The following is a 12,562-nucleotide window of genomic DNA, read 5'->3' on the forward strand; positions in this document are numbered from 1 at the left end:
ATAAAAGAAAATACAGCAAATACAACTAATCCTGACCTGAAGACTGCAGAACAGACCACCTACTCCTGGAGAAGAGTGGACTACACAGAAAAAGGTAAAGTGGCAGAGCTGTGATTGATTAGGACCCAAGCCCTCCCCACACACCAGCCCATAAGCAGGGGAAAGAGGGGTGGACCTGGGAGGGGGGTAGGAGCTCAAGAGTGCTACACACCTGCCTCTGGAGATCTGCTCCAAGGGCATGAGTCCACATTACATATTGGGGTCTGGTGATTAGCAGGCTGGACATACAGGGACAGCTAGAACACTCTGGAAGGCTGAGACTCCAGCTGATTGTGGAGGATGGGCATGCTCCATTGGTCCTGAGACACAAAGCAAAGGTGGCAGTTTGAAAGACATGCCAACTGTGGGAAGCATGCCAGAGGAGCAAGGATTGGACGGAGCTCTTTCCTCAGTACAAAGGACAGGTGGATTATACCTCCCAGCCCTCCCTTGGCCCAAAAGGTCAGGAACTCTTAGGAGCCCCAGATGCTCTATCCCCCTTATTGGCAACTCAACCCCGAGCTGCTTCCCTGAGCACACTGCTGGGGAGCCAATCCACTCGGCCCAAGAGTAGCATCAGACATTGCAGGTGGAGGGAAACTCTCCCAGCTTTCTCAGCCCATTTCAGCCCAACTGGGGAGGTGCCTGCAGGAGCCACCTCCAAGAGCTCCTTTCTCCCTGTGGGTGTCCAAGCCCAGTGCTGCTCCTGACCAAGCCACACAACAGCCACCCACCCCATTAACCTGCAGCCCCCCAATGCTGCAGGGTGGGCAGACAGTGACCCCACCCACAGTGATCCCAGCAGAGGCTGGGATCACAAAGGTGGCTGAGGCAAACTGCCAGCACTGCAGACCCAGACCACTATCAGTAGACAGACAGAAAAGCAGCCATACCCACTGAACACCAGCAGCTGGGGATCCCATAAAGGAGAACCAGGAACTGGAGAGTAAAGAGTCTTGAACTTCTATGCACCACAGGACACCTTCTTCATAGAGCTGTTACTCTGTAGGCCAGGAGCATAGCAGATCCATCTGATACAAAGGAAGAAACACAGAAACCATGACAAAATGAGGAAGTGAAGGAATATGTTCCAAACAAAACTACAGGACAAGACACCAGAAAGAGGGCTAAATGAAATGGGGAGATCACCAATCTTCTTGACACATATTTCAAAGTAAAAGTTATAAGCATACTACTGATTTACAGAAAACATTCACGATCTCAGGGAGTACTTTAACAAAGAGAGAGATGAACTGAAAAAAGAGCCACTCAGAGCTTAAGACTACAGTAACTGAAATGAAACATACAATGGAGGCATTGGAGAGGAGATTACTGTAAGTAGAGGAGACAGTCAATGAGATGGAAAGAAAGTAGATAACAGGAACACAATAAAGCTGAGACTCAGAGAGAAAAAAAGGATCTCTAGGAAGGAAAGAATGATAAGAGAGCTGTGTGACCAATCCAAATGAAACAATATTTGCATAATAGGGGCACCAGAAGGAGAAGAGATAAAAAGGGATAGAAAGTCTTTCTGTGAAAATAATTGTTGAAAACTTCCCCAAGCTGGGGAAGGAAATAGACACTCAGGGCCTGGAAGCACAGAGAGCCCCTAACAAAAGGAATCCCAGGATAACAACACCAAGACACATAATAATTAAAATGGTAAGATCAAAGACAAGGAGAAAGTGTTGAAAGCAGCCAGAGAGAGAAAAAAGATTACTTATAAAGGAAACCCCATCAGGCTATAAGCAGACTTCTCAGCAGAAACTTCAGAGGCCAGGAGGGAGTGGCATGAAATATTTAATGTACTGAAACAGAAGGACCTCCAACCAGGAATCCTCTACCCAGTAAGATTATCATTTAAACTTCAAGCAGAGATTAAACAATTTCCAGATAAATGAAAGTTGAAGAAATTCACCACCATTAAGCCAGCCTTACAGGATATGTTAAAGGGATGACTGTAGATAGAAATGTTCCTAAGGCTAAATAGTTTTCAACAGTGAAAATAAACCCACAGTAAAAATCAATTAATTATCAAGCAAGTATGAAATTAAAACAAAAGGAAAAGAAGCAAAACCAACTACACACATCATCAGTCAAGGGATACACAAAAAGTGCAGATGAGGACACATATGTAGAGTGTGAAGGAGGAAGAAGAAGGAAAAAAGTACCTTAGATTGTGTTTGAAATAGAGTAATCAGCAACTTAATATATACTATTATATAGTAAAGAAGCTATCCTTGAACCTTTGGTAACTGCAAAACTAAAGCCTACAGTAAATACACAAAAAAATTAGAAAAGAAACCTAATCATGACACTAAAGAAAACCATCAAATAACAAGAGAAGAGTATAAGAGAGGAAAAAAGGAACAGAGAAGAGCTGTGTTTTACTAACAGAAAACAATTAATAAAATGGTAATTAGTACAAACCTATCAATAATTACCTTAAATGTAAATGGACTGAATGTACCAATCAAAAGACGTTGAGTGGCAGAATGGATAAAGAAACAAGACCCATCTATATACTGCCTACAAGAGACTCATTTCGGACCCAAGGACATACACAAACTAAAAGCAAAGGGATGAAAAAGATATTTCATGCAAATAATTGGAGAAAAAAGCAGGAGTAGCAGTATATTCATAAACAACTCACCTGATAAAGGTTTAACATCCAAAATATATAAAGAACTGATACATGTCAACACCAAAAAAACAATAATCTGATTAAAAATGGGCAGAGGACCTGAACAGACATTTCTCCAAAGAAGAGATATAAATGACCAACATGAAAAGATGCTCCACATTGCTAATCATTAGGGAAATGCAATCAAAACCACAATGAGCTATCACCCCACACCAGTTAGAATGGCCACTATCTAAAAGACAAGAAATAACAAATGTTGGCGAGGATGTGGAGAAATGGGAACCCTCCTACACTGTTGTTGGGAATGTAAATTGGTGCAACCACTGTGGAAAGCAGTATGGAGGTTCCTCAAAAAGTTAAAAATAGAAACATTATTCAATCCAGTAATTCCACTTCTGAGAATTTACCTGAAGAAAACAAAATCCCTGATTTGAAAAGATACATGCACCCTATGTTTATTGCTGCACTATTTGCAATAGCCAAGATATGGAAGCAACCTAAGTGTCCATCAATAGATGAGTGGATAAAGAAGAGGTCATATTCAGCCATATTCAGAGAGCATTATTCAGCCATAAAAAGAGAAGAAATCCTGCCATTTGTAACAACATGGATGGATCTAGAGGGTATTATGCTAAGTGAAACAAGCCAGGTGGAGAAAGACAAATACCATATGATTTCACTTATTTGTGAAATATAAAAAACAAAGCAAAACAGAAGGAACAAAAGAGCAGTAGACTCATAGACACTGAGAAGTCACTAGTGGTTACCAAGGGGGAGGGATTGGGGCAGGTGGCAGGGGAGGGGGATAAAAGGGCACAATTGTTCACAATCACAATATTAGCTGGTCATGGGGACTGTAGTATAGCATGGAGAATACAGTCAATGATTCTGTAACATCTTTCTATGTTGATAGATAGTAACTGCACTAGCAGGGTGAGGATTTAATAATATGGGTAACTGTTGAACAAATGTGTTGAAACCAATATAAGATTGTATATCAACAATACTTCAATTTTTAAAAAGTAACAACATAATAACAACAATTAATGTTGAGTAAGTACTACCAGACATTGTGATTTGCAAAACTTAATTTAAGGCTTACAACGATCCTATGATGTAAGACTATGGCATTAAACTGTTTATTAGATAAGAAAGTAAATATAAAGGAGGTGGAGAATTAAATTAACTTTAATGAGCAAAGAGATTAGCTGAAATGGGCAGTGGGGAAGTACAGAATTCCATCCTCTCAAATCAAGCAGGGAAAAGTTGAAAGTAGTTACCATAAAAATTAGGCAAAGGTGAAATTTGTAAGATTCTTAAGGGATAGGCAATACCTTAAGTTGTGAAAATAAACCCCATCTTAAATGCTTTAATTTTCTACTACATGACAGGCAGCTCCTAGCTATTACAAGGGGCTCAATTTGTTAACTGGCAGACAGGTAGAACTCCTGAAGGTGCATCCCTTCCTCCCCCACTCTCCCAACCCTCAGTCTGGAATCTTTGACCAGTAATCCCATAACCCCAATATCAAATCTTTGACTGACAACGCTGAACGCATATTGTCAGATTAACATGGCCAAAATAAACCTGTACCCCTCTCCATTGGATAATGTCCTTGGATAATTACTGCAACCCCAAATAACATAAACATGATGAAGAAATTAATATCATTTTAATAACACCTTATATTTACAAGATCTAGTAACATTTTTAACTCATGTTGTTACTTTTGTATGTATTCTCTGTATTTAAGATATTTGAAATGTTTTAGAGAATATCACAATTCGGAAAAAAAATCTGACAGAATGATTTTTTTATCAAAATACCTAGGATTTGGCCAGTTAGGGATGTAGTGAATAGTTAAACACTTAAGTGAATTTGATTTAATGTATAGATTTGGTTTTTATGCTTCACAGATGCCTGAGAGAATTTATCTACTAGATTTACATTAGCACCATAATATTTTTTGAGCGCTTGCTACCTGCCAGGCACTATTTTAAGTGCTTTGCATGCTCTAACTCAGGTAAGGCTCACAACAACTCTGTAAGTTGAGTACTATTTCCAACCCCACTTTCAGATGATGAAACAGGCACAAATAGTTACATGACTTACCCAAGGTTACACAGTCAATTAGTAGTAGAGCAGTCTAGCTGGGAGCCCGCAGTCCTAACTAATGTCCTTTCTGTGCTCAGGAAGACTACTAAAGGAATACTCTGTAAATGCTTAGGACTGGGCTGAGAATGGGCCAATTCTCTGTAAATCTGCCTCATTAGGGGTGTGAATTACCTGAGACAATCAGGTACAGCAATGTGTGAATTTGACATGTTTAAGGTAACTTAATAAATGAAAATTCATAAAGTGTGTAAATGTGTGGAAAATCTGATTTGTATGCTTTTGTGACTTTAATATATAATGCTTAAGAAAACCCTATTACATTTATAAGTATGTTTAAATGGGAAGTTTAATATGTCAAATAAGCTCACTGAACATTAATCAAAGAACAAGTGAAAAAATGTTATTTTTAACATAAAATTGATAGATTCATGAATGAACCTGAGATTTGTGTTTAAATACTTAATAACAATTAGGCTTAAATTTTGCAGATTACATACACAGATTAAATATCAAAACAAAAGCAGCTTTATGGGTTCCTTCCCATGCACAAAGTCTCCTCCAACATTTAAAATCTCAGTTGACAATTGTACAGTTACAGCCCTGTTCTATTGCAAAGGAAGAAACTGAGGGAAAAAATAATTTCCCAAGGTGACAAAATTGGGAAGTGGTGGATCTGTATGGCAGCCTAGGCGAGACAGCCAAAGCCAGCACACTCAACCAATTTCTGATTCGGCCTCGAGTGTATGGACATTCTATTTCTGTAGAAAGCAATGTTAGTTATGAATACATAACTAATAAACACCAAAATAACAACACTGGTCTTTCCTGGAGTGGGAATTATGGAGGACTGTTGTTTTATTTCTCTAATATATGAGTTGAATAAAAGCCCCTTTATCCCAATTTTCAACTAATCACTTTGCTGTCAATTTAAAATTAATAGAATTCTTTACCTCTTTATACTTTCGTCCCTGTTCTAAACATTTTGTAGTCATTTATTGATGTACACCTCATGAGCATTTTTCTTTTTACATTCCTGCTTATGCTTCAAATACTGCCTCAGGTGGGCATCATTCTTGAAACTTTTTCTTATGCTGCCATCCCCATATACCCCACAGAATGAGTCACTCCTTCAGTTATGCTACTTTTGTACCTAGTACATGCTTTTATTATTTAACATATAACACCGAATTAGTTAGTTGTTTTTCTATTTGTCCATCTTCCCTGTTAGAGTGTCTATGTTACATTATGTATTTTCCTAGCGACTAACACAGAATTTGATTGGATAAACCAAATGTAATTTTGTAACTATAGAAATTGAAATAAGCTGTGCATAAGCAATTACCTGTATATAGGTTGTTTTCTTTCCTTAAAAGTCTTACTCTCTTTTGGTCCTTTAACTCTTTGTTCTACCATTGGAGTAGATGGTTCAATCAAAACTTAAGCTGAACTACAAAATAGAGGGATTCAGTTAAGAGGCTGCTATTCTAAAACCAGACAATTTGAATTCTCAGAAAATTCAGACCATTTGCAAGGAGTTAAAAGTGGAGCCATGCCACCTAACAACTGGGAGGAAGGGAGAATCTTGTCTTTGCTTTCCCTGAGGTGCTCTGTGTCCCGTTATTCTCAGACTAATCATGCCACCATGTCTGGCCTGTATTTCAAAGGGTCCGGGTTTTCTCCCTAAAATAAGAAAAAGGCAGTTAGGCAGTGGAGTACTTTTAGATAGCTGGGTGCCTGTAATTCTTATTACTTGTCATGACCCTGGACCATCTGTATTTTATCCTGGACTGCTTCAAAGGCGGAAATCTCGCGGCAGGGTACTGTTTTGGATAGTGCAGCCCTGCGGGCCACCTCAACCCCACACCCCGGTCCTGTGCCCTCACCTGCCGTGGGGGTCGGCCTGGGGAGCCCGAGGCGATGACAACGGCAGGAGCACCCGCCGCTTCCTCCCCTCCAAGTCGGCGGCCAGGGCGGCAAGGTGCAAGTGAAAGCAGAGCTGTCCTGATGGCCCCTCTCGGGGCGGTGCTCCACACTGGCCCTTAGGCTGTGGGGAAGGATGGGAAAAGCAGCAAGTCCACGAGCTAGTGAGCCTCAGAACAGACTGCCTCCTCCCCTGGGGGTCGCGAGAGGATCCTCTCTAAGGCGTGCAGACTGGCGCAGGTTCACCGCGCATTTTGGGGAGGCCTCTCCCTACCCCGCTTGTGCCCCGCCCCCTGAGTCTGAGCGCCCGCCAGGCCCCGCCCCTAGGCCCCCTGGGTGAGCCGCTGAGCCCTGGGCGCCCGGGCCCGGGCTCCCGCGGGGTGGAGCATCCACGAGGGTTCTTCCTCTTCCTCCACCTCCTCCGAGCTCTCGCTCATGGCGGGATTCCGAAGACCTGAGGAGTCTGGGCCGAGGCGAACCGAGAGCGCGTACTCATTAGGGCCGTGTCCAGGCCTCGGGGTCCGGCGGCGGCGAGTGGCTTTGAGGTTGAGTCTCCTTCCAGGCGCGTTTTTGCAGTGAGAACCTATCGGAGAGCTGGTGGATCCTTCCGGGCGTTTTTCTCCTTGCTTACCAGCCCAAGTGGAAGTAATGGGAAAGGGAATAGGTATATAGATTGTTGGAAGGAGAAGAATGCGGGTGAATTACGAAATGCGGGGAGGATGGACATGAGAGTACTAATTTTTTTTGAAGCGAATTCACTGTCAGTTTAAAATACAAAAGGCTAGAATCACCATCAAAGTATTACTAATTTCAAACTGCCTTTTAATCAATTACAGTTCATAGGATGCCTGTTATTTACGTAGACATCTGACCTAATACTTGCAGGCCAAGTTCAGATGGCAGTATATAGAGAAATGTAGGCACAAAGCAAGAAAATGGGGGTATTGGTGTTTCCGGAGTTCCCTTCAGGTATCTGAAAGAGAGTGGGGGGCGAGGTAAGGGGGTGGGTATCCAACGAATATATATATATCCCAGACACAACAATGACATAAAACCACTGTCCTCTGATTTTCTCCAGGTCAAATATCAGATCATACAAGTTATTTGTTGGCTTGTGTAAGCTCTTGTAATTAAAATGAAACCAGATGATTTAGCATATACAGTTCTAAATCATCTAAGACGCCGAAGAACATTGCCTTCGTGCAGGGAGTTTTAAAGGAAAAAAGAAAAACACCACTTAACCTGCTTCAGGTGCTTAGCATTGTCCTCAAATATAGAAGCTGTCCTTCGGCATCTGTGAATTTTTGCCAAGGAAATGTTGTGAGATTTCATAACTACCTATTCCTAGTGAAACGTTATCCTTTAGAAATTACTCAGCAGTGGTTGGCAGCAGAGTGAAAGGTACCATATGTGCCTGTCAGTGCTAACAAGGACATACTGAAAATTCTGAGTTGTGGGCAAATGAGGTAAAAGATACACTATTTCTCCAGTGTTTGTATGCTGTTCCTACTGCGTCTGACAAAGAATAAGTGAATATGGTTAACAGAAGTGAAGAAGAAATGATGAATTCATAGATTTCTACTTTGAAAGACCCCATATAAAAATTTAGAAACAAAAGTTGTTTCTTGTTTTGTTCTGTATAATCCCACTTACTATAAAAGGTGAATTGAGGACAGGCTGTATGCTGGACACTTGCTGTTTATTATTTCACTGAACCTCCGCAACTCTGTGAGACCACCATTATCCTTATTTTACAGAAGGAATCAAAGCTTTGAGAAGTTAACTTGACCAAGGTCACATGGCTAGTACATGACCAGTTTAGGACTGAAGTCAGGTTACCCATCTCTCCAAATTATAAACCACACAGAATGTGTGAATATACATTACCTAAGTGCATCATGATGTACAGTTTAACTGGATGCATTTTATCTAAATTATACCCCAGTAAAGTTAATTTAATAAATATGCAGAATGAATGTGATATTTTTATGATAAAATTCATCAAAGAAACATGATGATTTCTCACATGACTGTTTCTGAGGAAAAAGAGATGGAGGTGATAAATATATGTTATTAACATACACCACAGTCAAGGATTGTTCATTCAGGTGACCTTCCCAAATTTCAGATGTATGCAAATACCACCCAGAATGTTGCCATGGGTAAGGGTATACAAGTCTGTTGTAGAAATCAACCAAGCAAACATAAAATTGAAAAAGATATCTGAAGTATGTGATGAAACCTTTCTAACAAAAATATGTTCCAAGTACAGGGCATTGAAAAGTTAGGTGCTTTTGCCAATGACATGCAGTAAAGTCACATTTTATGTGTATAGTAATATGTATTATACTAAGCTTGTGATTATAAGCTGTGCAGCAGAATTTATATGTTTTTATTTTCAATTAAAATTTATTTGAAATGTCAAAACAAGCAAGCCACCAATTTTTAGTGCTTTTGTATTTGAAGTCTAGCTGTCTAAATAATATATTGACTCCTTTTTCATTTTATGATGTTCCATTTTGAAGTTTCAGCAGTTTCAAACATTTTGAATTTAAACCCTTAATTAAAATTTGAGTCAAATAATTTGTGGATTGGGTATTCTGAACAATCATGCTTGTCCATACATACATAGGAACAGGACACAAAACAGGTCAGTTCTTTCCACAAGTTCCCAAACTGGCTTTCTTAGGACGCCTAAACTAATAGTTGCTCTCCCCACCCTATACAGATATGTCTATATTGATCAATTTAACAGCTTCAATAAAGACAAACTCTACAAGGTCTCAGAATGGAATGTGACCAATGAGATTTCACTAGAAATTCTGCACAACTTTTAAGATTTCCAAGGGAATATTGGAATCTTCATTATCTTCAGTGGCAATCATGAAGATAGTGACACATCTTGAGTGAAAAAAAAAATTGTGAAAGAAAGTATGAGTGTTAGGTCAATTTGATCAGGATGCATACCTAGTGTTCTTTATGAAGTACAAAAGGAAACTCTGACCCAGCACTCTCCATTAGGAGAGTTCTTTTTGCAAGGCTGAGCAGTAACAACAGAAAATCACTGCTCTGGCAATTAGATATAACCAGGATGATTAAGGAACAGCACAGAACCCTACATGAGATCTCAAACAACTAAACTTTGCGCAGGTGGTTACTCTCTTTCCTATTTTAGTTACTTAACATTTGTGTAACATTAGTGCAGCTTACTTGGCAATGAAAGCAGCTGTGTCTTCTCAGACATGCATAAGCCTATAATTGACAAGACTACTAAAAATGTTTCCACACTAATTTTTAGTATGGTTTTTCTTAATTTACTCAGAATTTATAATGATTCATTTCAGTAATGTCCATTTACTAGAGACCATTCTGCATAGGTAGAAACAAGTTTAATACAAGGATGTGTTATCCATAATAAATGCCCATTTTTTTCTATCCAGTAGTATATCACCTTGAATCTATCTGCCTGATAAAAATTGAGATACAATTTCAAAACTGTACTTAATATTCCTAAGATACTTATTGGCAAGATGTATTAAGAACCATAAAAATTTTATGACCTTTGATCCAATAATTGCCCTCCTAGAAATCTATCCAAAGAAAATAGAAATTCAGATTTACATATAAAACACTTATTGCAGTGTCATTAATAATGACAAAATTTGGAAAATATAATCTGAGTCAACAATAGTAAAATCTTTAAACTGATATATCAGTTTGAAATATGGACATTTAAAATTTATGGAAATTTTTAAAAATGTGTTTCAAGTTCATTTGATCATATATATAGATAGTCATCCTAACTTTGTAAAAATACATGTATATGCATAGGAAAAACACTAGAAACAATTACATAAGAATGTTAACTGGTTATTGCTGAATAGTAGGAATATAGGCCACTTAAGTTTTCTTTATACTTAAAATTTTTTTCATATCCTCTGTAATGAATGTTATTCTTTTACAGTCAGGAAAATAAACACTACTTTTTAAAAAGAAAAAACATTCTTAGAGGGCTTAATAAACACTTGACTTCTTTTTTGTTTATTAAGGTATCATTGATACTTTCTTATGAAGGTTTCTATGAAAAACAATGTGGTTACTACATTCACCCATATTATGGAGTCCCCCGCATACCCCATTGCAGCCACTGTCCATCAACACTTGACTTCTTGATTCATAACTAATAGAATTAGATATTAGTGCTAATGCATGGAAAATAGGCCAGAAATAACTCCAAACAATGACTACTTTAGAAATCAGTCTCACCCTTTGTAACTCTGGCGGGGGTGGGTGGGGGGTGCAAGAGGAATCCCAGGGCAAAATACCTTTGAAACAGAAATCAGTCAAAGGGAGAAATAAAGTGGGAGAAACCCATTTACTGCTTGCAAGCAGTGGTTCACTTCTGCTCTCCCACCCAGTTGCAGAAGCAGGAGCTCCACCCAAACTCTCCTCTTACTATTGATATGCAGACGGTACTTCTCTCCACTAGTTAGAAACACCTGTTGATATGCAGATGCACTAAAGCCTGGTGAGAGATTCTGGAAATACTGCAATTTTACCCCCACATACATGCACATATGTATTTAAGCATGTCCTAGGAAAAGACCTGGAAGATTCAAGGTATTTAGTCTCTGGATATTAAGAATTGTAAATGTTTTCAGGGCATTTTTGCTTATCAGTATTTTCAGATTGTTCTATAATGTGCAAATATAGCTTTTTTGTAAAAGAGAAAATGTTTTAACATCATTTGGACAACTTCCTCCACAAAAAAAAGATGCTACCCAGAGCTTTAAGAATTAGTCTCTTTGAGACCTTCCTAACTTGTCATTAGGAAAACAAATTACCAATTACTCAGAGTATTATGTAACATAGCTAAGTAATATAGCTTTATATTTCATATCTGCCTAATACTTTGGAGGGAGAAAAAATAAGTGCTTTGACCTTCTCTATGAAGTGATTTAGGAAATCCTCTTGGAGAAGTCAGTTGTGCAACAACTACTTAATATATTAAATCCTCCATTGGCAGTTTGCATTGATGGACCTGTACACTGATGATTTAGAAACAAGACAGGTACTCCAATAGAAAATTGAACAAACAAACAAAATACCATGTGGAAAACACACAAGTTTCTTAAAACAATAGCATTAAGTTAATAACTGGCCTTATTTATTTTCATTCAAACTTATATAATAGGAAATGACACCTAAGTTTAATGTACAAATTAAGTTTAATTATTCACTGGACAAAATATGTTTTTCCCTAAATTTGAGCATCTGGAGGAAGAAGTTTGAATTAATTTGAGTACACACCAAACAAAATGAAACAAAGCCATCCTGATTGACGCAATATGATGCACTAAAAATCACTTTGAACACTGAAATCTACTCCCAGCATTGTAGCTAACTAGCTTGTAATCTTGGGGTTCATTTCCTACTATAAAAGAAGGTGATTAAGCAGGATCAAATCTTTCCAAAATGTCTTTATATTTTAAAAGTCTAATGAACATATGAAAGAAACATGAAATCTGTGAAAATAAAAATAGCAAGATTCTAAAATGTAGAGAGAGGGTAGACCAACTAGGAGCCTCAGGACCCGAGGCACAATACAACAGTGAGCCAGTGAGCCCTCTGGGTTTTCTTTTGGCCTCATATCCTAGACTTGGAGCTAAAGACAACTAGCACAAATAAAGGAAAGCCCCAGCAAGAGCCTGCTTTCTGCACCTTTTTTGTTTTACAAAAAGTTATGTTTGAAACATTATAGAACAATCTAAAAATAATGATAAGCAAAATTGTCCTGAAAACATTTACAATGCTACCAATTCAGAAACTTAATACCTTGAATCT

General features: G+C 38.6%; 2 long non-coding RNA genes across 2 annotated transcripts in view; one reads left to right on the forward strand and one right to left on the reverse strand.

Annotated features, from left to right (window-relative positions):
- Positions 1–12,562, forward strand: part of LOC140843391 (uncharacterized) — a 104,615-nt gene that overhangs the window by 74,592 nt on the left and 17,461 nt on the right. The window lies entirely within an intron of this gene.
- Positions 1–12,562, reverse strand: part of LOC108397888 (uncharacterized) — a 29,628-nt gene that overhangs the window by 10,888 nt on the left and 6,178 nt on the right. Inside the window, exons 2-4 of the long non-coding RNA XR_005055423.2 lie at positions 6,682–7,691; positions 933–1,070; positions 212–359 (exon numbers count right to left, since the gene is read on the reverse strand). This is a non-coding gene — a long non-coding RNA (uncharacterized lncRNA). The remainder of the gene's footprint in view (positions 1–211; positions 360–932; positions 1,071–6,681; positions 7,692–12,562) is intronic.

The sequence above is a fragment of the Manis javanica genome, chromosome 1 (genome assembly GCF_040802235.1).
Source record: "Manis javanica isolate MJ-LG chromosome 1, MJ_LKY, whole genome shotgun sequence".
NCBI classification, from domain to species: Eukaryota; Metazoa; Chordata; class Mammalia; order Pholidota; family Manidae; genus Manis; species Manis javanica.